General features: G+C 44.2%; 1 protein-coding gene across 1 annotated transcript in view; it reads right to left on the reverse strand.

Moving 5' to 3' along the window:
- Positions 1 to 23,577, reverse strand: part of LOC128694004 (uncharacterized) — a 183,322-nt gene extending 159,745 nt beyond the window's left edge. The window contains exon 1 of the mRNA XM_053783973.2: positions 23,359 to 23,577. The gene's annotated coding sequence lies outside the window, so the exon portion shown is untranslated. The remainder of the gene's footprint in view (positions 1 to 23,358) is intronic.
- Positions 23,578 to 26,504: the final 2,927 nt, after the last annotated feature.

Here is a 26,504-nt window from a genome sequence, read left to right on the forward strand (position 1 = left end):
GGCTGCAAACTTGATCCGACAAATGGCCCCTGGAGATTAACACAACCAAGTGCAAAGTCATAAAGCTTGGGGATGGACAAAGAAGATCGCAGACGGAGTACATGCTCAAACTTCAAAGGCTGCAAACCTCACTCAAGAAAAAGGACCAGTAGGTGAGCATCATACCGAGCACATCCCCTGAGGAGCACATCATTCAAATAACTGCTACAAAATATGGGCCCCCTGGCAAACCTATAAATAGCATTTTGACATATACATAAGAAGTCATTCACGATACTGTACAAATTGTACATCAGGTCTATATTCGAGTATGCAGTACCAGTATGAACCCACACATAATCACGTCAAGGAATTAGATGAAGTGTAATAGTTTGCAACAAGAATAGTCCTGGAGCAAAGGGGTATGTCCTATTAGGAGAGATTAAGGGAACTCAACCTGACGACACTGGAGGGCAGGAGGGATAGGGACAATGTATAAAATTCTGAGAGAAATTGACGCGGTGGACAGGGGACAGAATACTTCAGAGATGGTCCACAGTAACAAGGGAACACAACTAGAAGTTCATAACTCGCATGAGTCAAAGGTATGTTTGGAAGCTTTTCTTCGGTCTTAGAGTTGTCAGGAAGTGGAACAATCTGAAGAGTGTAGTGGAGGTACGATGCATACACGGCTTAAAAAATAGGCATGATTAAGTTCTTGGAGCAGGGAGAGAGTGGACCTAGTAGCACCAAGCGAAAAGGCTGGGCCAGGAACTGTGAATCGACCCCTGCAACCACATATATGTGAGTACACACACTCGCTCCTCCGCACACCCTGATGCTACTTCCCTCCTTCACCACACCCTGCTGCTACCTTCCTCCTAAACACACCCTGCTGCTACTTACCTCCATCACACCCTGCTGCTACTTACCTCCATCACACCCTGCTGCTACTTACCTCCTTCACGACACCCTGCTACTACTTCCCTCCACCACACCCTGCTACTACTTCCCTCCACCACACCCTGCTGCTACTTACCTTCACCACACCCTGCTGCTATCTTCCTCCTAAACACACCCTGCTGCTACCTTCCTCCTAAACACACCCTGCTGCTACCTTCCTCCTAAACGCACCCTGCTGCTACCTTCCTCCTAAACGCACCCTGCTGCTACCTTCCTCCTAAACACACCCTGCTGCTACCTTCCTCCTAAACACACCCTACTGCTACCTTCCTCCTAAACACACCCTACTGCTACCTTCCTCCTAAACACACCCTACTGCTACCTTCCTCCTAAACACACCCTGCTGCGACTTACCTCCATCACACCCTGCTGCTACTTACCTCCATCACACCCTGCTGCTACTTACCTCCATCACACCCTGCTGCTACTTACCTCCATCACACCCTGCTGCTACTTACCTCCATCACACCCTGCTGCTACTTACCTCCATCACACCCTGCCTGTGTGTGTGTGTGTGTGTGTGTGTGTGTGTGTGTGTGTGTGTGTGTGTGTGTGTGTGTGTGTGTGTGTGTGTGTGTGTGTGTGTGTGTGTGTGTGTGTGTGTGTGTGTGTGTGTGTGAGATTCTGGGTGATCAGTGCTTTGTTCATCTGCCAGTCTTCACCACGCTTTCAGTACCATGTATGCAACCACTGCACCACACCATTATAGCTCGCTTCCAGCACCACCACGACAAGCATAGCACCATCACAGCTCGCTTCCAGTACCACCACGACAACCATAGCTCCATCACAGCTCGCTTCCAGCACCACCACGACAGCCATAGCTCCATCACAGCTCGCTTCCAGCACCACCATGACAACCATAGCTCCATCACAGCTCGCTTCCAGCACCACCATGACAACCATAGCTCCATCACAGCTCGCTTCCAGCACCACCATGACAACCATAGCTCCATCACAGCTCGCTTCCAGCACCACCACGACAACCATAGCTCCATCACAGCTCGCTTCCAGCACCACCACGACAACCATAGCTCCATCACAGCTCGCTTCCAGCACCACCACGACAACCATAGCTCCATCACAGCTCGCTTCCAGCACCAACATGACAACCATAGCTCCATCACAGCTCGCTTCCAGCACCACCATGACAACCATAGCTCCATCACAGCTCGCTTCCAGTACCACCATGACAACCATAGCTCCATTACAGCTCGCTTCCAGCACCACCATGACAACCATAGCTCCATCACAGCTCGCTTCCAGCACCACCATGACAACCATAGCTCCATCACAGCTCGCTTCCAGCACCACCACGACAACCATAGCTCCATCACAGCTCGCTTCCAGCACCACCATGACAACCATAGCTCCATCACAGCTCGCTTCCAGCACCACCATGACAACCATAGCTCCATAACAGCTCGCTTCCAGTACCACCGCGACAACCATAGCGCCGTCACAGCTCGCTTCCAGTACCACCATGACAACCATAGCACCATCACAGCTCGCTTCCAGTACCACCACGACAACCATAGCTCCATCACAGCTCGCTTCCAGCACCACCACGACAGCCATAGCTCCATCACAGCTCGCTTCCAGCACCACCATGACAACCATAGCTCCATCACAGCTCGCTTCCAGCACCACCATGACAACCATAGCTCCATCACAGCTCGCTTCCAGCACCACCATGACAACCATAGCTCCATCACAGCTCGCTTCCATCACCACCACGACAACCATAGCTCCATCACAGCTCGCTTCCAGCACCACCACGACAACCATAGCTCCATCACAGCTCGCTTCCAGCACCACCATGACAACCATAGCTCCATCACAGCTCGCTTCCAGCACCACCATGACAACCATAGCTCCATCACAGCTCGCTTCCAGTACCACCATGACAACCATAGCTCCATCACAGCTCGCTTCCAGCACCACCATGACAACCATAGCTCCATCACAGCTCGCTTCCAGCACCACCATGACAACCATAGCTCCATCACAGCTCGCTTCCAGCACCACCACGACAACCATAGCTCCATCACAGCTCGCTTCCAGCACCACCATGACAACCATAGCTCCATCACAGCTCGCTTCCAGCACCACCATGACAACAATAGCTCCATCACAGTTCGCTTCCAGTACCACCGCGACAACCATAGCTCCATCACAGCTCGCTTCCAGTACCACCATGACAGCCATAGCACCATCACAGCTCGCTTCCAGTACCACCATGACAACCATAGCACCATCACAGCTCGCTTCCAGCACCACCACGACAACCATAGCTCCATCACAGCTCGCTTCCAGCACCACCACGACAACCATAGCACCATCACAGCTCGCTTCCAGTACCACCACGACAACCATAGCACCATCACAGCTCGCTTCCAGTACCACCATGACAACCATAGCACCATCACAGCTCTATCCTTACCTAACCATCACTATGATCACAAGAAAAAAACAATTACCACAACAATTTCCACAACAATTATCACAACAATTACCGCAACTACGACACTCACAATAATAGCAACCACAACAATGACAACTACAATAACAAAGAAGCAAAAAAGGAGAAAAATCAAAACAACACGAGAACAATAAAGTAAAAAAAAAAAGAAAAAATGAGAGAATATTAAAAAAGTAAAAAAGGAAGAAGAATAAGAATGAGAAGAAAAGATGCGTGAGCAGCTTCAAGCAGCAAGAAAAGATAAGATTGTGATGAGAAGGGTGTGTCAAGGACGGGAGAATGGGCGTAGTATCCTCAGTGTTTACTCACCACGCAAGTATAACAAACAAAAACAATCTGCATTGAAAGAAAACTGTGTCAGTGTTGTGGTTACTAATGTGGTTGCCACGGTGCCCCGTGGCCTGGCGGCAAAAGCTCTCTCTTCACACGGGGAGCATCCAGGTTCGATTCCCGGCGAAGGGGTGAAAACATTGGATGTGTTTCCTTGATAAATTAGACACATGTGCAACACTTGGGTATCTTTAATGTGGAAACGTTTCGCCACACAGTGACTTAATCAGTCCTTTGTATGGACTGATGAAGCCACTGTGTTGTACATGTGTCTAATTTATCAACAAGTGTTGCACATGTGTCTAATTTATCAACAAGTGTTGCACATGTGTTTAATTTATCAACAAGTGTTGCACATGTGTCTAATTTATCAACAAGTGTTGCACATGTGTCTAATTTATCAACAAGTGTTGCACATGTGTTTAATTTATCAACAAGTGTTGCACATGTGTCTAATTTATCAACAAGTGTTGCACATGTGTCTAATTTATCAACAAGTGTTGCACATGTGTCTAATTTATCAACAAGTGTTGCACATGTGTCTAATTTATCAACAAGTGTTGCACATGTGTCTAATTTATCAACAAGTGTTGCACATGTGTCTAATTTATCAACAAGTGTTGCACATGTGTCTAATTTATCAACAAGTGTTGGACATGTGTCTAATTTATCAATTTGTCGGTTCTCTGAACCATTCATCTACATACGTGTTTCCTTACACCTGTTGCCCATGTTCCCCATCAGTAAAATGGGTACCTGGGTGTTAGTCGATTAGTGTGAGTTGCATCCTGGGACAAAACTGACCTAATTTGCCCGAAATGCTCAGCATAACAAGCGGCTTTCTATATAGTAGTATGCCATAGATGTACGGCTATGTTCAGAAAATATATAGAAAAGCACTGATTTGGTAATAAGAGTTGTGGACGAGTGGAATAAACTCCCGAGTACCGTTATTAAAGCTAAAACCTTATGTAGGTTTAAAAATAGGTTAGACAAATACATGAGTGGGTGTGAGTTGGACCTGACTGGCTTGCGCTAGTGAGTCTGATGCGGTCCTCCATCCTTCTTAAGTGGATGTGGCTTGCACCTGACTGTCTTTGGCCAGTAGCTTAGGCCAGTAGGTGACTTGGACTTGCCTAGCATGGGCCAGTAGGTCAGTTGCAGTGCTCCTTCCTACTATCATTAGCAAGGCCTCACCTAGATTACGCAGCTCAGTTCTGGTCTCCATATTACAGAATGAATATTCGTTAGAAAACATTCAGTAAAGAATGACAAAATTAGTACATAGCATTAAAATCTCCCGTATGAAGAATGATTGAAGTCCCTTAAATTACATTCAATTGTCCGACGAAGAATGAGGGGCGACAGAATCTTATGTTCTTATTCTGTTAGTTTACCTGGAGTTTACCTGGAGAGAGTTCCGGGGGTCAACGCCCCCGCGGCCCGGTCTGTGACCAGGCCTCCTGGTGGATCAGAGCTGATCAACCAGGCTGTTACTGCTGGCTGCACGCAAACCAACGTACGAGCCACAGCCCGGCTGGTCAGGAACCGACTTTAGGTGCTTGTCCAGTGCCAGCTTGAAGACTGCCAGGGGTCTGTTGGTTATCCCCCTTATGTATGCTGGGAGGCGTTTTGTGTAGGACCGGCCTAGTATGGGCCAATAGGCCTGATGCAATGTTCCTCCTTTCTTATGTTTTTATGAAGGTGAGGCTATGTGGGTGTGGAAGGCGTGGTCACGTGGGTGGGAGACAGCAGATGTACTCCCATCAGTAAAACGTGTGATGCCGCTATAATAAAGAGGTAAGAAAGCTAGGTATGTACGAGCACGCTAAATAACCTTGATGCAAAGAATGGTAGATAATTTGGAGTGGGATCCTTTTACACCTCTAACGCGAGCCTCCTTCACCTGAGGTGACCCTTACCAAGGATCACGGACACCCCCTTCACAACATTTCTTGTCCTCCACCAACAATCCATTTCCCGTCCCCACCACTCCTTCAGCCACACCATTCCAATCCCAATCTCCACCACTCTTGTTTTTTTCACTAAAGCTTTATTTGGTTTTGTTCGCTGTCGGTTCTCAAATTTTGTTTGACAGTTTTATTATACATCCCACGTCGAGCCTGTGGGCGGAATTTAATAGATTACAGACGACAGAATGGGCCCACCGACCGGGCATCAACACAGTTCTGCATTTTCCTTATTTTTCACCTACTTCGCGCTCATTGTTTTCAAAGCGTCCTTCGTTATTAGCAAAATACTTCTATTTTTGCAGAGTCGATCACACAACAGTGCCGTTCTTTGTAATGTTTAATCGTTAATTCATTTATCCTCCATCATTAGTGTGACCTCCATAGTACACTGCGTTGTCTACCTTGTTTCGTTTACACTGAGGGCCTTGTTTTATATGCCTTGTTTCACTTCGTATTTTCTATCTTGTTTTACTTTGCATTTTTTTGTCTTGTTTTAATTTGTAATGATTGTCTTATTTCATCTACTTTGTCCCCTGACCACTTCTAGTAAAATGACGAGGAACAGTACGCTACAAAAATAACCCGTACATTGTTTTAAGGCGAGGTATGATAAAGCTCATGGAGCAGGGAGAAGGAGGACCTAGCAGCGGTCAGTGAAGAGGCGGGGCTAGGAGCTGACTCTCGACCCCTGCAGCCACAATTAGGTGAGTACATAGGAGAGAAGCTTACGACGTCGTTTCGGTCCGACTTCGACCATTTACAAATCGCACTAACACACGAAGGTGAGGATGACAGGGTCCAGACAGAGGAAGAAAGAAGGAAGTAGAGAAGTAGTGATAGGGGTAATGTTGGTAGTGGAAGTAATAGTAGAAGTAGAAGTGATATTAGTAGGGGGACTAGTGGTAGACAAAGGGGAGTGAAGCAACAGCCAGGTATAACCGTGATTTCCAGGTATGTTTACCGACTGGCCTTCCGTTGTATCCCACGTTTGTGATTCCCCGTACGATTATCATCATCTGACCTTCCCCCGTATATAAAGAGACGGTGACCTTGATTTTCCCTGGAACTGCCAGTGCAAAATTCCAAAGCAATTTTCTTGGGTTTACGTCTCAGACATCAGAGATCAGTGTAGTAATTTTCTCTCCAGCCTCACATAATACCAATGCTAACAAGTAAATGCATTCCAACACGAGAAAGTGTCACTAACACTGATCAGTGACACGAATGAACCCACCGAACGGCACAACTAACCCGTTCGGATAAACCATACCACGGGTGGGGATAGAACCCCCGATCAGAGAGTCTCAAAGCTCCAGACCGTCGCGTTAGCCACTGGACCAGCTAGCCACAATAAGATTCGTCCAACTAGGTATATTTCTACACCATGGGAAGGTTAGCATAGGCACCACTGTGACCACAAATGCAAGTTCGGATAAATTGTATGAAAAAAGAGTAGAAGAGTACTGTATATTTCTGCCAGTAGAGAAAGTATCGCCAGATGACTGAAGGGATGAGGGATGAGAGTCACTTTATACTCGTACAAAGACATACATGCCAAGTCTCGTCCAGGGGTCAAGATGACAATCTCCATTTCTAATGTATTGAAGTGTATAAATTACTAGTTATTGCAGGTCTGTATTTTAACTACGTTATGGTAGAAACGTCACGTTAAGTGACATTCTGAAGTTATGAATAAATTAGTTATAGGTCACTGGGGCTAACGCGGCATATTGGTTTTTTTTTTTTTTAAATGGTTCCAAGTTAGTAATTTTGCCGCCCGAGGAAGGCAAAGGCTGCCCAGGGCACAAGTGCTTATCGAAAGATACTTAGAGTACAAGTGCAATGGAAATTCGCTTATATTGTGGGAAATTGTCGCTAGTGATGGTAAAAAAGTTATGATATATGGGGCCATGTAAATGTTTCAGAGTTTGACCTCAATAAACAGGTTGCACATCGCCGAACGAGTGGAGTTTGGACCTGTGGCGAGTCGAGTCCCGAAATTCACGAGCTAGAGCGTCAAGACAAGTTACTAACGATGAGTGAACGTGATCGGACAAATGGAATCTAATGTAGTGCAGTTATCCGAGCCGACCATGACGACAATGAACGTGAAGTTCAAGGAAAGGACTTCACGGACAACGGACTTGGTTCTTATATGTATTTCAACGACGTCGGTTCTTATATGTATTTCAAGTACATACATCTCGAACCATACAGAAAGGTAAATGGTTTTGAAAACCGACAAGGTGAAGAGTTGAGACACTTGTGCAACATGTGGGAATCTTTATTGAAGAAACGTTTCGCCACACAGTGGCTTCATCAGTCCAATATAAAGCAGGAAGGTATAAGGAGAGGATGAGTTTGAGGTAATCAGTCCCTTAGCCTGGAATCGATGTGTTCAGTCCATCACTCTTGTAAGAAGTACAGCACAGGGCCAGAGAGGTGGCTTATATACTGCAGTCAGGCGAGTCGAAGCAGGAGGAGGCGGGATCACAGTGAGATCATCCACTAGTGTAAGTAGGTCTTCGTCCAATGGTTGGGCAATAAAGATTCCCATATGTTGCAGAAGTGTCTCAATTCTTCATACAGAAAGGGCTATAGGTCTAAAGGCAAGGCTTATTCCCTAGCACTCGCCCTTGAAGCTACGGCCTTTTGTTAGGTGTCAGATGTGCACCTAAGGGAGCCGTAGATACGCTTTGGAATACAACACCAAAATATTGAATACAACACCAAAATACTGAATACAACACCAAAATATTGAATACAGAACTCTAAACTGCCATGAACTTTTCTTCCACCCACAGCGTTGTGTGACCCTTTCGAATTTAGCGTTTAACTTGATTATATTCTTGTTCTTGCACCCAGCCACAGGGAACACAGCAATCGACCGAAGGTGGGACCAGGAGAGAGAGAGGTTTCTGGAACCTGATTGTGGCTATAAGAGAAGAATTATACTGTGTGTCAGCGATAATAAAATAGAATAAAAAAAAGTCCACACTACCCACAACCAAGACCTCAGATGCAGGTCAAGATATATATTTTTTCTCTTTATCTAATGTTTTTATTTTCTACACCTGTGTGGTTAATTAGTTATTAAGGCAAAAACGCTGTAACTGGTATAAAGTTAACAGTGTTGTCTTGGATGTGGCCGAGTAAATCTCATTCACGCGGGAGAATGAATCTCATTCACGCAAGAGAATAAATCTCATTCACGCAAGAGAATGAATCTCATTCACGCAAGAGAATAAATCTCATTCACGCAAGAGAATAAATCTTCGAGGGGAGGATGTTTGCCCTTCATTCCCAAGACAATGTCCGTCCATAGAGAACTCTCGTCTCAGTTCGGTCTCTCACGCTGATACATCTCTTCGTCTCACTACTTCTGTTTATCTACAGTATAAATAAACGTTGAACTATACAGAGCGTGACGGAATGTTGTTGTCTTCATGGCCTGAATCACCGTGGCTGCAGCGAACATGCAAGATATAACGCAGTCATTAACTTCAAGGGGAGTCTTCTTGTGGTTTTAATGCTCTACAGCAATATAGCTTTGTGTTTACAGACTTAATGACTTAGCGAGCGTCTAACCAAGCACCAGAACTTGTCTATAAAGAAGGCCAGACGAGAAGAATAGTGTACCGTCATCCTTCGACAAGTTATCGCTGGAGCACTGTGAATCAAGGCAGTACTGCTGATTCAAGACACTCCCAGAAGTCCCCATAGTACTAGCGCCTTAAACACCAGCGTTACCTGACTCACGACACTCATAGAAATGCACCAGCATCACTCAACTGAAAATACCTCCAGAAGCACATCAACATCACCCGACTCAAGATACCCACAAAAGCGCACCAGCATCCCTTGACTCAGAACACCGCCCAGAAATGTACGCAAGCATTAGGCCCCTCAAGGAAGGTTCCTTAATGTTGGTGAGGGGCTCTTGATTTATGGAATTGGATCTGTGCTCCAGTTCCCCGAATTAAGCCTGAATGCCTTCCACATCCCCCCCTCAGGCGCTGTATAATCCTCCGGGTTTAGAGCTTCCCCTTACCTGGAGGTTACCTGGAGGTTACCTGGAGGTTATTCCGGGGATCAACGCCCCCGCGGCCCGGTCCATGACCAGGCCTCCCGATGGATCAGGGCCTGATCAACTAGGCTGTTACTGCTGGCCGCACGCAGTCCAACGTACGAGCCACAGCCCGGCTGATCCGGCACTGACTTTAGGTATCTGTCCAGCTCTCTCTTGAAGGCAGCCAGGGGCTTATTGGCAATTCCCCTAATGCTTGATGGGAGGCTGTTTTGATTATAATATAATAATAATAATAATAATACGCAAGCATTACCCAACCCTCTCCAGTAATAATTCATACAGCCAAGCAATGTTTTCAGTTATTTACAGTATAGGTTTCTCTCATAATAAGATGCTAACCAAAACTATTTGCTTTGTCAGGACAAACACCTGAATAGCCACATCAACAATGTCTTGTGATTCTTTTTCCCGAACTGACTACAGCTCCATAGACTACTATTAAGTTAAGAGTTTGTCTCTGGAGTCAGGTGGTGCACACAGTTACTCGAGGAGAAGGAAGGTCAGCAGCCGCCCTGAGATTCAATGACAGTGACCTTCAGGGGGTCACTGATCGAGAATCTCGTCTTATGCGGGGTCACTGGAGGTCAAGAGTCTTCATGGGTCAGCCTTCCTCATCACCCGCCCACATTTCAACCCACCACCAGTTCACCTCTCCACAGAGAGTTACTTGCCTCTCACCCATCCGTTCACCTCTCTCCTCCCACTTTTTTCCATTTCCACGCACCTCTCCCACTCGCTAACTTATCCAACCGCTCGCTTATCTCTCCATCCACTCGCTAATTAACCTCTCCACCCATCCGCCCACCTTCCCATTACTAAAGGCAGTGCAAGCTCAACCCTGAGACCAAAACACTCCCACACACTGACCTGCAGTGCAAATTATGGTGCTGGAAGCTGACTAACCTGATCACACTGCTGCTCTTTCCAGTGTTCTCTCTCTCGTTCCTCAGTGTACCAAAGAATGAATTCAGAGTTCACAATGCAGTGTACAAGAGTACGAGTCCAGGGCACATAATAATTACTACTAAAATGAATTATTCATTAGAGTAGAGGGTTCATACACTGAATTATTCATTTCAGTAGAGGCTTCATACACTGACTTATTCATAACTGTAGCGACGTGTGCGGAATATACTTATGTGTATAAGAGTGGTGTCCGAAGTTAGGGCTCTGGGCGACCGCCACCCACTACACCAGCGCCGCCCCGCCCACCGTCGGAGCCTCCACCACCCACCGCCGCCCAGGGGCACTGCCTGTTATGGTAATTAGTAATTATGGCGTGTCCCGAGAAGCAGGTGGATAGGGCTACTGTGGTAGCAGGGGGAAAGGGGAGGGGAAAGAAATGGGATAATAAGGAGTAGGTAAGATGAAATTAGTTTGTTCGGGTACAGGTACACATATGTATAATTATTATACAAAGTAACATATGTGTAAATTACCTAAGATAACCCAAAAGAGTCAAAGTAACTAATTTCCATGATATGAAGGATGAGGGGAAGAAGGGTGAGTGAAATAAGGGATCGAGCATGGGTGGGGAGGGCGGGGTGGAGGCGAAAGATTTAGTGGGTGGCGGAGGATGCCCTGGTAATTAGGGTGGGGGAGTGGTGGTTGTGAGGATGGAGGGGGTAATAGGTGTGGGGGAAGAAGTGGCTGTGAACGTGTGACCTTGGGGAAGTAACATACAGGATGCCTGGCTTGAAGGAAGAGTGGTTTGGATGGAGGATTAAGTGACGTCTTCCAAGGATGTTACAGTGCTAAGATTTGTTAGTTACCATTTTGCCCTGGGCGTAATGTCGATTAGACACTAGGCCTGTTGCATATTCGTGCGTATATGTGTGTGTGTACACATCTATACGTGGTTTCAGGGGACGTGTCACAGCTCCTGGTCCCGCCTCTTTGCTGACCGCTATTAGGCCCACTCCTTCCCGGCTTCAAGAGCCTTGTCGTACCTCTTCTTAAAGCTATGTATGGATTCTGCCTCCACTACTTCAATCTCCAGGTTGTTCTACTTCCTGTCAGCTCTAAGGCTGAAGAAACACTGCTTAACATCTCTGTGACTCATCTGAGTTTTCATCTTCCAGTTGTACCCTCTTGATCTTATTCCTCGTCTCTGAAACATTTCTGTTCCTGTTCACCATGTTCATTTCTTTCATTATTTTGTACATCGCTATCATATTCCTAGTCTTCCTGTCCTCTAGTATCATCAGGTTAAATTCCCCTAACCTCTCCCCAGAGGACATACCCCTGAGGTCTGGGACTAGTCTTGTTACTTTCTCCAATTTCTTGATGTGTTTGACCAGGTGTGGGTTCCATACCGGTGCTGCATACTCCAATATGGGCTTGACTTACACGGTGTACAGTGTCGTGAATGACTCCTTACTTAGGTGTCGAAATATTTTTAGATTTGCCAAACGCGCATTTCTAGCAGTTATTTGGTTGATGTGCGCCTCGGGAAATATGCTTGACATGATACTCACCCCAGGGTCCTTCTTGAGTGAGGTTTGCAGCCTTTGCTCTCCGCCCCGAGCCTGTACCCCATCTGCGGTCTTTTTTGTCCTTCCCTAAGCTTCATAACGTGTGTGTGTGTGTGTGTACTCACCTAGTTGTACTCGCCTAGTTGAGATTGCGGGGGTCGAGTCCGAGCTCCTGGCCCCGCCTCTTCACTGATCGCTACTAGGTCACTCTCCCTGAGCCGTGAGCTTTATCATACCTCTGCTTAAAGCTATGTATGGATCCTGCCTCCACTACATCGCTTCCCAAACTATTCCACTTACTGACTACTCTGTGGCTGAAGAAATACTTCCTAACATCCCTGTGATTCATCTGTGTCTTCAGCTTCCAACTGTGTCCCCTTGTTACTGTGTCCAATCTCTGGAACATCCTGTCTTTGTCCACCTTGTCAATTCCTCTCAGTATTTTGTATGTCGTTATCATGTCCCCCCTATCTCTCCTGTCCTCCAGTGTCGTCAGGTTGATTTCCCTTAACCTCTCCTCGTAGGACATACCTCTTAGCTCTGGGACTAGTCTTGTTGCAAACCTTTGCACTTTCTCTAGTTTCTTCACGTGCTTGGCTAGGTGTGGGTTCCAAACTGGTGCCGCATACTCCAATATGGGCCTAACGTACACGGTGTACAGGGTCCTGAATGATTCCTTATTAAGATGTCGGAATGCTGTTCTGAGGTTTGCTAGGCGCCCATATGCTGCAGCAGTTATTTGGTTGATGTGCGCTTCAGGAGATGTGCCTGGTGTTATACTCACCCCAAGATCTTTTTCCTTGAGTGAGGTTTGTAGTCTCTGACCCCCTAGACTGTACTCCGTCTGCGACCTTCTTTGCCCTTCCCCAATCTTCATGACTTTGCACTTGGTGGGATTGAACTCCAGGAGCCAATTGCTGGACCAGGTCTGCAGCCTGTCCAGATCCCTTTGTAGTTCTGCCTGGTCTTCGATCGAGTGAATTCTTCTCATCAACTTCACGTCATCTGCAAACAGGGACACCTCAGAGTCTATTCCTTCCGTCATGACGTTCACAAATACCAGAAACAGCACTGGTCCTAGGACTGACCCCTGCGGGACCCCGCTGGTCACAGGTGCCCACTCTGACACCTCGCCACGTACCATGACTCGCTGCTGTCTTCCTGACAAGTATTCCCTGATCCATTGTAGTGCCTTCCCTGTTATCCCTGCTTGGTCCTCCAGTTTTTGCACCAATCTCTTGTGTGGAACTGTGTCAAACGCCTTCTTGCAGTGTGTGTGTGTGTGTGTGTGTGTGTGTGTGTGTGTGTGTGTGTGTGTGTGTGTGTGCGTCCATTCTAAAACCGAAAAAGAATTTTGGCTGGTACTGTGCCTTCTGAAAGTTTTTTTTTTTACTTTTAAATTTTGTGATATGTCTTTGTTGACTCATTGGGACGGGAGATGAATAATTAATATGGGTTGTCAACATTTAGTTAAACTGTGGCTCACTGAACACCGAATTGCTCTGTATCTTTAGTATTTCGCTAATTGCTCCTCTCTTGGGGGTTTATACCTTTGATTTTGAAGAGAAGAAATAGTATTTAGAGTTGCTTTCAATTGATGTCTGTCTCACCAGGACATTGTAAGAGACATTCAGTTTTAGCTCAGTGTTTTTCCCCAACCAGTATCTCTTTATTCTTGACGAAATCTGAAGCCTTATAGACGTCCTGCATTTCTGTCTCCACATGTAGAAGAACATCATTCGATTTAAGGTTTAAATATTCTTGTCTGTCAATGTGCCCGACCTCTTGAAGCACTAGTGTATATCTGTTATTTACAGTGTCTTCCCAGCATATTTCAGTAAGATCCTGACACACTGTCCTCAATTAATTCACTTGTTGTTGGAATGAAGTTGTTGGAAATATCCTCGTGACGAATTATGTTGAATTGCTGTGAACTTTAACTATGTTAGGACGCAAATTATAGATATTTGACACCATTATGTTTGGCACCAGACAGTTGCTTTTGAATACGAAGTTAAGAGAGTTAGCCGCGTGGTTCAATTTATTACCCTTGTTAGCATAAAGTGAATTCTTAAGGGTCTTGATCGCTTGGGTGTTATTGCTCGTCTGAGCTACCTCCTGGAACCTTTTTTTCCCCTCACTGTCACAGAATCACCACATTCTTCCATTTAAGGTGTACCTAATTAAAACCAGCAAGACAATGTTTGGAGCCGGGTTTATAAAGTACTTGAGGCAGTAATTAATCTTCACTACTTGATTTTTAAGCTACTGTGAATTTGCATCTGGTACCACGTATACAAGAATAATGACTAAATTCCAATTTTATTTTTTTTCCTCTGTCAACCTTTCGACTACATAGTTTGGGGTGTTAAGCAGCTCGGTGCAAACGAGTTTCAATTTAATACATTGGCCAACCCCACCTGATCAAATTTCATTCTATTTTTCATGTTTTGTTATCAAAGTAGCTTTTAGCATTGATCACTGAAGACTGCAACTCTGCATGTAATTTTTCGAGGCCTCTGTTAAAACTTATTATGTTATTATTGCTTGGTTAAAAACAATGGATGTTTTCACAAATAACTAATTGATGTTCTATTATTTGTGTTGGAGCTGGAAATTTCCATTAACTCTGACTGTGGCACAAGTGGAACAACCACTGGGTTGGTGTTCTGTCCTGGGAGAAAAGCCCATTGCGGTAGTTACATTTTATAGTCCCATTAACAAATCATGAAGAAATATGATAAAATCAACACTCGCGAAATCGTAATGACACGATTGCAAACCATACCACGGGTTCTAACCCCGCCCGTGATATAGTTTATGATAAAATCAAGTAACATCTTTGGCACACCATCGACAGGAACAACACAAGGGCTCAGTTGCAAGCTAAAAATGGTACCGGCAATCTATTAGAAACCATTTATCCACCGAGTGGTAAACCGCTAAACAGGGACCCCAGAAAAAAGGTAACGACAACAACTACTACGAGCGTAGCTCTGCTCTCGAAGCTATAAAGTGGTAATGAATATAGTTAAGACTGATAATCCCGGACACCTAACATGACAGAAAAAAAAACATTAAACTACAGGCCAGCAACATGTGCAACATGTTGGGTTTAGAGTGACCTTAAGAAGGAACAGAATTCTATATGGTACAGACGACTGAGAAGAATGCGAACGGAACAAGACCGATTTAAAATTCTTCATGACTTGGATAAACCGTTCGAAAGGTTCAACACGCAGTGGTTCAGCCTCAACAGATGCACCGTCATCACGATGGGTTCTGAGGACAGGACACCAAAAACACTAAAAACTGTTTGAAAAAAAGAAAACAATATCTGCCATCAGAAATGATGGCAGTTATTGGCTCTGCTGAGTGGGAACTTCACACTCAGCATCACACTAGAGCACACTAGCCACATAGCATTATATGCTACGCCTGTCAGTTACAATGTAGAGCATGACTGACTAGGCCCTCAGCCTGGTCCGAAACCAGGACTCGGGGGGCAGTGATCCCCTGAACCACTAGTAGATGGCCAATAGTGAAATGACATTAGGTTAGTTTCGAAGCTTGGAGAAATGAACTTTAAAAGATGACTCATTGAAATGAACTTCAAGTCACTCGTAGAATGGAAAATGAACTTCGTCACCGGTAGAATGAAAAATGAACTTTGTCACTGGTAGAATGAAAAATGAACTTTGTCACTGGTAGAATGAAAAATGAACTTTGTCACCGGTAGAATGAAAAATGAACTTCGTCACCGGTAGAATGAAAAATGAACTTTGTCACTGGTAGAATGAAAAATGAACTTTGTCACTGGTAGAATGAAAAATGAACTTCGTCACTGGTAGAATGGAAAATGAACTTCGTCACTGGTAGAATGGAAAATGAACTTCGTCACTGGTAGAATGAAAAATGAACTTCGTCACTGGTAGAATGAAAAATGAACTTCGTCACTGGTAGAATGAAAAATGAACTTCGTCACTGGTAGAATGAAAAATGAACTTCGTCACTGGTAGAATGAAAAATGAACTTCGTCACTGGTAGAATGGAAAATGAACTTTGTCACTGGTAGAATGGAAAATGAACTTTGTCACTGGTAGAATGAAAAATGAACTTCGTCACTAGTAGAATGAAAAATCAGGTTAATTATAATCAGGCCAATAATAATTCTTAAACGCATTAACAGAGAGAGAGACAGTTAGGCATGAGATAACCAATGCATCAAAGGAAAGGGTAAAAGAATGATAAGTGAAAACTCAAATGAGTCTTAGAGACGTTAGGAAGCATTTCTTCAGATTAAAAGTGGAATAAACGTAGAACGAACTGGATGTGAAGGCGATGGAGAAACTCCATACACAATTTCAGTAGTAGGCGTGATAGGACCCCTAGAGACTATGAAATTAACAAAACCGCTCGAATGTTGGTTAAAGGGCCGGACCAGGAGCTGAGACTACTCATGGAAGAACGACACGGCTAGTATGCCTCTGAGATTACACACACACACACACACACACACACACACACACATAGTGAAGCACCGACACAAAACTGGTTTACCATATTATGTTAAATAAAAAAGGCCTAACCCCCCCCCCATCCTGCTATATTTTTACCAAGGTCGAGATGTGATGCTTTCCTAACTCTGCCCCTCCCTCCTTTATCCCTCCCTCCCTCACATCCTGTAACATACCACTGTCTCCCTCCTTGATCCATCCCACCGTCCCTCCATCCTTCACATCCTGTAATAAACCACACTCTCTCCCTATTCCAATTATCCTTGTTTTCTCTCTGTTTCCCCCGATCCTCTTCCCTCCTTGTATTCCTAATAACCCTCTCCCTCTCTTTCCTTCCTCCTTTCCATTTCTTAATCCCTCTCTCCTTGTTTTCCTCCCTACCTCCGCCCATCCTTTCTTCCCTCACCTTATTTCTCCTTTCCTTCTTTTACTTCTCCCCACCCCTACTTCGTTCTCTTACTCCCTCCCTCCTCACTAACGTTTCATAATTGCCTCTTCCCTCCTTGTATACTCCTTAATAACCTGACAGCCACACTCATCCCTGGATGTGAAGATGACATCATTTCCGTTCCTCCTTTCCATTTCTTAATCCCTCTCTCCTTGTTTTCCTCCCTACCTCCGCCCATCCTTTCTTCCCTCACCTTATTTCTCCTTTCCTTCTTTTACTTCTCCCCACCCCTACTTCGTTCTCTTACTCCCTCCCTCCTCACTAACGTTTCACGTAATTGCACTAAACATTTCCGCGACACAAGTAACGCAGGAAGTATATAATAACAAACACAGGCGTTACTACTTCCTTATTTACCTCTAATTTGACGCTGACAGCCACACTTGATGACATTTAAATTGCCATATATTATCACCACTGGATGTGAAGATGACATGATGGCATTTACTGAGAAAACGTTTCGCCTACCAAGATTGATAAAATCCTGGTGGGCGAGACATCTGGTAAATAAATACTATAAACCGCGTATCGTGTCTTATTCACGGTCTTGTCGGTTTATCTACCACTGATATACATACATTGGAAAGCACTAAAACCTTAGGGCTCTTACAGCCCCTCCTGGAGAATGGGAGGTAAGCGGGTTTAATCCAAGGAAAGAACGGATGGGGAGAGGAGAAGGAAGGGGACCAGCTTCAGTTCCATGGATCAAGAGTCCTTCAAGACACTAGGGTAGGGTTAGGTGGGAGTAGAGAAGAGAAGCTGGTCTTCCAGACACTTTGGTCTGGGGCCAAAGGATGGGGGATGCCTAGCCTAGTCAGTGATGGGTGATCAAGATATGGGTCAGTTTACACCCTGAGGAACTCCTGTCTTTCCAGTGGTCTTTTTATTCTCTGCTGAGCATGACAGAGAAGATGCCATTTTGTTTTTCCTTTTGGGCCACCCCGCTTCGGTGGGATACGGCCGGTGCGTTGAAAGAAAGAATAATAATAATAATAATAATAATAATAATAATAATAATAATAATAATAATAATAATAATAATTTATTTCTACAAGTATAAGGTATATAGGCCAAAGCTGACATCAATGGCATACTACTGTATAACAAACCCCTTGTTAAGCAAAGTATTTCGGGCAAATTAGGTCAATTTTGTCCCCAGGATGCGACCCACACCAGTCGACCAACACCTAGGTAACTATTTTACTGATGGGTGAACACAGACAGCAGGTGTCTTAAGGAAACACTGTCAGTATAGCTACTGAATTCCCCAATACATATACTTGTGTAGTATATTATAGATCATAACATCCATGTATATATTTAGGCTCCTTTTCAGTAGGCTCAGTGACTAGCTTGTGTGACGTCACGTGATCCCGGATGTGAGCGCTGGCTCCCGGCCTCAGTACTCCGCACTTAGGTCTACGAACAGGCAACACAGGCAGTCTGGGCTCCCCCTTTCACACACTGCTAATATAAGTGTTACCATCCAACAAGTGTGTTTAACTCCAACCATCACATCTCCACGAACCCTCTCAACACGTCCTAATGTTTCCTCCCGTACCGGGGATTGACCCCCGCCCCAGACCTCAGTGTGTGAGGTGAGTGCACTAGCGATCGAGCTACGGGACACTGCGTTTCTAACGCAGTATTTTAATGCTATATTAACCCCCTCCTTTCCCTTTTAAATAGCAATGTTATGTACGTATCTCACTTCTTAGGCCAACTGCTGTACTCTTTTATGCCAGATGCAATATCCGCATATCAATGTTTATGCCGGATGTAATATTCACATCCCAGCCTTTATGCCGGATGTAATATCCGTATCTCAGTGTTTATGCCGGATATAATATTCGCATCCCAGTCTTTATGCCTGATGTTATCATGGTTTATTCCAGAGAATATGTCAGTGTTCTATATTCCACAATTGATTACGAAACTTAAGCAAAACCTAAAAATGCAGATAATGATAAAATTTAAATTTCAGGTAGCGAACATTTATTTTATTGCATATTTGTCAAGTTGCAAAAAAAAAAATCTCTCGGAGAAGCAAAATCCCCAATGAGCCATTATCATGAAATTAAAAAAATTAGCAAAAGTGGTGTTATTGTTCGCTCGTGGGTATAAATACGCCTCCAGAGTGCTGAAATACGCACCCAAATGGTGTTATTGTACCTGTGGGAACAAAGGTGCACTTCCAGATGGTGCCGTGATTCCTGGGTGGGAATAAGAAAGGAAGTCACTGTAGGAGACGGCCTTTTTAGGATAGGAGGGCCATTTAGGGAGTGCCACTGTAGGAGGAAAGTGCTACTGTAAGAGGGACGGGCTGAGGTTCATCATGCAGAGGCTGTTTTTAAGGCTTCACTGATGCTGTATTCAGTCGCGTCAGCCTTATTCAGTGTAATATAAATACATAACAAAAATAAGGCTCAATAACGAGTAAGTATGCAGCAACATTACTTACTAAATAAATTAAAATAATATACTTAAAATTTCTCCCACACAGAATGCGATATATACGTAATAATGTAAGTAAACATCACTATCGGTGTATACATTTTTCTGTGTATAAACACCGTTAGATGTTTAACTCTCACTGTATATACACTGAATTTTTTCTTTAATTCCATTTTTTGGAATACAAGTATCCATTGATTATTAGTGTACTGGTAACTCACGCGCAGTCAAAAGGCTTTAGAGTTTAGACCTAACAAACTAACTTGCCAACAAGTGCCAGTTGTTCCAGCGCCTCCAGTCATGTGACTGGTATCGCCGGGTTGAGGCTCCTCTGTCGACCACATACACACCTCACACCTCACGCAGTGTAAGGTAATCCACGAGATATAATTCCTCTCGGGCATAACACCTGAGCGCAGTTTCGCAGATCTCCTCAGGATCTCGTCTCTGATACTACACTTCCTGCTACACAATCCCTGATATCCTCTGCTTCCAGGATTCCTAGATCCTCAAACATCCATTGGCTTCTGAACATCAGTGCTACTTTCCTTCTCTTTTATTTTACCCCACCCCTCTCTCTTTTATTGAGATTTGTATGTACTAGAAAACAATCTGAGGATATAACTGGAGCTACCCTTCCTTTCTTCGGATCAGTTTTGATATCCACCTACCCTTCCCTTTCCCCAGGCTTACGACACTTACGACACACTGATGTGTGTGGTGGTAGATGGTGCTGGAAGGCGTGATGTTTGGTAGATGGTGTTAGTGTGTGGTGGTAGATGGTGCTGGAGTGTGTGTGGTGGTAGATGATGCTGGAGTGTGTGTGGTGGTAGATGATGCTGGAGTGTGTGTGGTGGTAGATGATGCTGGAGTGCGTGTGGTGGTAGATGATGCTGGAGTGTGTGTGGTGGTAGATGATGCTGGAGTGTGTGTGGTGGCAGATGATGCTGGAGTGTGTGTGGTGGTAGATGATGCTGGAGTGTGTGTGGTGGCAGATGATGCTGGAGTGTGTGGTGGTAAATGATGCTGGAGTGTGTGTGGTGGTAGATGATGCTGGAGTGTGTGTGGTGGTAGATGATGCTGGAGTGTGTGTGGTGGTAGATGATGCTGGAGTGTGTGTGGTGGTAGATGATGCTGGAGTGTGTGTGGTGGTAGATGATGCTGGAGTGTGTGTGGTGGTAGATGATGCTGGAGTGTGTGTGGTGGTAGATGATGCTGGAGTGTGTGTGGTGGTAGATGATGCTGGAGTGTGTGTGATGGTAGATGATGCTGGAGTGTGTGTGGTGGCAGATGATGCTGGAGTGTGTGGTGGTAAATGATGCTGGAGTGTGTGTGGTGGTAGATGATGCTGGAGTGTGTGTGGTGGTAGATGATGCTGGAGTGTGTGTGGTGGTAGATGATGCTGGAGTGTGTGTGGTGGTAGATGATGCTGGAGTGTGTGTGGTGGTAGATGATGCTGGAGTGTGTGTGGTGGTAGATGATGCTGGAGTGTGTGTGGTGGTAGATGATGCTGGAGTGTGTGTGGTGGTAGATGATGCTGGAGTGTGTGTGATGGTAGATGATGCTGGAGTGTGTGTGATGGTAGATGATGCTGAAGTATGTTGTGGTGGTAGATGATGCTGAAGTATGTTGTGGTGGTAGATGATGCTGAAGTATGTTGTGGTATTACATTATATCGTAGTGTATGAAATTAGATGAAACTAGTGTGGACAATGTTAGATGGAACTAGACTGTGTAGTGTTAGATGGAATTAGACTAGCTTGCGCTAGATTTGAGAAAGGAAGGCTGTATTTTATGTAGATCTAGAGTGCCAGTTATATCAAAGCATCAGTGCAGTCTTCGAGAATTCTAACCATGGCTAATTCGGTTTCCTGCACGAAATGTATGGCACGATAGTTGCCTATATCAAAAATGTTCATATTTTCAATCTCGGTGAATTCACAGATTTCACTGATTGCTTTTATTTATCTAAGCTGCTTGTAGTATATATATATATATATATATATATATATATATATATATATATATATATATATATATATATATATATGCAAAAAAACCACTCTGAAAGAATAGAGAAATTCCAAGCGCTTTCGTGACTACTCACAGTGGTTGTTTTGCATATTTTGAAATCACCTGTTCACTGTGATCTTATTGCATATATATATATATATATATATATATATATATATATATATATATATATATATATATATATATATATATATATATATATATATATATATATATATATATATATATATATATATATATATATATATATATATATACATATATATACATGTGTATATATATATATAGTGCTGAATAGGTAAAATTAGTCAAATAGCAAGAACTCATTTAAAATTAAGTCCTTTTTATAATTTTCTCTTATACGTAGGTATAAGAGAATTTAACAGTACAGCCTTCTTGCAGACTATGTCTGCAAGAAGGCTGTAGTGTTAAATTATTTAAGATTCTGTTCAAAAGGTTTTTAGAAATGAACGTAAATACGAAGCTGTTTCGGGTCGCTGGCTTACTACAGTGAGGTATGGAGTTCATTATATAATGAAATTATATTTATGGGTCAAGGTTTAACCCGGAAGGGGGTCATACAGAGCTTGGGGAATGGGAGGTAATCGGATTGGATCTAGATGTGTATGTTAGATGGAATTAGCGCTGCGTAAATTTAGAAGGGCTGTATTATGTAGATAGGTGCAGTATAGCAAGATCAGGCGTCTTCAGAATCCCTACCAGGGCTAACGTTCCTGACATGGTCATGGCAGGATAGTTAGTCTCTATCAAATGTTATATTTTCAACTCTGAATCACAGTCTTATGATGAATCTAATTGTAGTTTATAAATATATAAATCATATTTATTTATATTATATATATTATCATATATATATGCACTTTGAAAATGTCTAGGCTGGACTCTCCAGTGGGTATATAATCACGCCTACAATATTGAATATATATAGAGAATATTATATATATATAATATAGAGAATTTATACTCTCTCTCTCTCTCTCTCTCTCTCTCTCTCTCTCTCTCTCTCTCTCTCTCTCTCTCTCTCTCTCTCTCTCTTTCTCTCTCTCTCACTTTAATATTATGCTTTTATTACCGTAGTATCGTGAAGCTACGGGGATTTATGAACATTATATAACAGATACCATTTTTTTAATATAAATAATTTTAGGCTCTGACTATTGCAGTTTTTATAACATTACTGTATACAGTTATATTGTTTATCGATTACTTTACATTATGTAAAGTAAAAGGACACAAGTGCAACTAATGTGACATTTTATTGTGGCAACGTTTCGCTCTCCAGGAGCTTTGTCAAACGTTGCTACAATAAAATGTCACATTAGCTGCACTTGTGTCCTTTTGCTTTACATATTGTCGGTAATTCTACCAACATTATTACTTTACATTAAAAGAGATTCCAGCCACTACAATTATTATTGTTAATGTACCAAGATGGAGAATACCAGGCTAATAATATTATCCCAGGCTGTTTATTATTATATTCATGGAGAAGCGGTAAACCCATAGGGGCCACACAGCGTCTGGGGAATTGGAGACGGGACCTGTCTTTTCCATAATTAAGGTCACGATGCGATGGAACATACAGCAACTTACCTTCCAGTCAGCCTCGCGTTCCTCAAAGAGTTTTTCTATGCGTATTGATATCCTCGGCGGGTAACTATTTTTCACTGACAACACACGGCAAGGACAAGCAGAGTCCCCTCATATGAATTTGTCTTAATGTCATCACTGAAACACACTCGAGGAGTGTAAACAGGATGACTGTTCCTCACATCGCCCACTACACCCTCACTCGACCACAGTTCCAAATACACTACCCGTGTTGGACCAAAAGTGGCTCGAGCAACTTTCTCGTTGAGGTTTCCATCTCCCGTCAGCGCCATCTTTTGTCAGACTCTTAAACTATACCCAACATTTAATCAAATGTTCCGTTTACTTGCTCGAAACACCTATGCAACACACAGCTTAATCATACGTATCCCGCTGGTAATGTAAAGATACGACCATTTGCGACGACTTTATCCGGCCACGCAGGCAGCTGAGGGAGAGCAGGCGTGATTAGCATTAGGCTGAACTCAAGAAATTTCAGGGTTAATTTCCCGGTTGAGTGAGGTTCTTTCATCTCAAAAACGTATCTGAGCGAAGACGACCAAATTCCTGGAGCTTGGGACGTCTCGTACGTACGAAGCTGTCCAACCTGGCGTCCGTTAGTTGATTCTTATAGATAGCTCCACGTACATCCATATTAGGTACTGCTGCTTGCTGTTATACAGCTGCTGCTGTCAATGACTTGCTGTTACACATCATTAAGTAAAAGCTCGGCTAAAGTGCAGCAGTTGAGGCACTCTGTAAATCTTGCAAATGAAACTAGATCAGAATCTAAGGAGATAATAGAATCAAGTCATGGAAGCATCTGAGACAGATTTCTTAATTGCCACTATCAGCAACTAAGCTGACACATACTGACAACACCAACAACTGAACTGACACATACTGACAACACCAACAACTGAACTGACACACAGCATCAACAACTAAACTGCCCTATACTGACAACACCAGCAACTGAACTGACACATACTGACAACACCAACAACTGAACTGACACACTCACAGCATCAACAACTAAACTGCCCTATACTGACAACACCAGCAACTGAACTGACACATACTGACAACACAAACAACTAAACTGCCCCATACTGACAACACCAGCAACTGAATTAACACATACTGACAACAACAACTAAGGTACCCCATACTGACAACACCAACAACTGAAATGACACATACTGAAAACAACTACGCTGCCCCATACTGAGAACAACTAAACTGCCCCTTACTGACAACACCAACAACTAAGCTGCCCCTTACTGACAACAACTGAGCTGTCCCATGTTGACAAAAGTAGAAACTGAGTTGACGTTAATTCTACTAGCATTAAGCTGCCCTTTCCCTGCTGCCACCACCAGGAGCCAATAATCCTCTCCAGCAGTGTGCATATGAAGGAGAGCCAGTGATCCTCTCCAGCAGTGATGTACATATGAAGGAGTGCCAGTGATTCTCTCTAGCAGTTTACAGATGAAGGAGAACCAGCGACCCTCTCCAGCAGTTCACATATCAAAGAGAGCCAGTGATCCTCTCTAGCAGTTTACAGATGAAGGAGAACCAGTGATCCTCACAGGCAGTGTATAGATGAAGGAGAACCAGTAATCCTCTCCAGCAATGTACAGATGAAGGAGAGCCAGTGATCCTCTCTAGCAGTGCACAGATGAAGGAGAGTCAGTGATCCTCTCCAGCAGTGTATAGACGAAGGAGAACCAGTGATCCTCTCCAGCAATGTACAGATGAAGGAGAGCCAGTGATCCTCTCCAGCAGTGTGCATATGAAGGAGAGCCAGTGATCCTCTCCAGCAGTGTACATATGAAGGAGAGCCAGTGATCCTCTCCAGTAGTGTACATATGAAGGAGAGCCAGTGATCCTCGACAGGAATGTACATATGAAGGAGTGCCAGTGATTCTCTCTAGCAGTTTACAGATGAAGGAGAACCAGCGACCCTCTCCAGCAGTTCACATATCAAAGAGAGCCAGTGATCCTCTCTAGCAGTTTACAGATGAAGGAGAACCAGTGATCCTCACAGGCAGTGTATAGATGAAGGAGAACCAGTAATCCTCTCCAGCAATGTACAGATGAAGGAGAGCCAGTGATCCTCTCTAGCAGTGCACAGATGAAGGAGAGTCAGTGATCCTCTCCAGCAGTGTATAGACGAAGGAGAACCAGTGATCCTCTCCGGCAGTGTATAGATGAAGGAGATCCAGTGATCCTCTCCAGCAGTGTACAGATGAAGGAGAGCCAGTGATCCTCTCCAGCAATGTACAGATGAAGGAGAGCCAGTGATCCTCTCTAGCAATGCACAGATGAAGGAGAGTCAGTGATCCTCTCCAGCAGTGTATAGATGAAGGAGAACCAGTGATCCTCTCCAGCAGTGTACAGATGAAGGAGAGCCAGTGATCCTCTCCAGCAGTGTAAAGATGAAGGAGAACCAGTGATCCTCTCTAGCAGTGTACAGATAAAGGAGAGCCAGTGATCCTCTCCAGCAGTGTATAGATGAAGGAGAACCAGTGATCCTCTCCAGCAGTGTATAGACGAAGGAGAACCAGTGATCCTCTCCAGCAATGTACAGATGAAGGAGAGCCAGTGATCCTCTCTAGCAGTGCACAGATGAAGGAGAGTCAGTGATCCTCTCCAGCAGTGTATAGACGAAGGAGAACCAGTGATCCTCTCCAGCAATGTACAGATGAAGGAGAGCCAGTGATCCTCTCCAGCAGTGTACAGATGAAGGAGAGCCAGTGATCCTCTCCAGCAGTGTACAGATGAAGGAGAGCCAGTGATCCTCTCCAGCAGTGTATAGATGAAGGAGAACAGTGATCCTCTCCAGCAGTGTACAGATGAAGGAGAGCCAGTGATCCTCTCCGGCAGTGTATAGATGAAGGAGAACCAGTGATCCTCTCCAGCAGTGTACAGATGAAGGAGAACCAGTGATCCTCTCCAGCAGTGTATAGATGAAGGAGAACAGTGATCCTCTCCAGCAGTGTACAGATGAAGGAGAGCCAGTGATCCTCTCCGGCAGTGTATAGATGAAGGAGAACCAGTGATCCTCTCCAGCAGTGTACAGATGAAGGAGAGCCAGTGATCCTCTCCAGCAGTGTAGAGATGCAGGAGAACCAGTGATCCTCTCT

This window comes from Cherax quadricarinatus, chromosome 33 (assembly GCF_038502225.1).
Source record: "Cherax quadricarinatus isolate ZL_2023a chromosome 33, ASM3850222v1, whole genome shotgun sequence".
NCBI lineage: Eukaryota > Metazoa > Arthropoda > Malacostraca > Decapoda > Parastacidae > Cherax > Cherax quadricarinatus.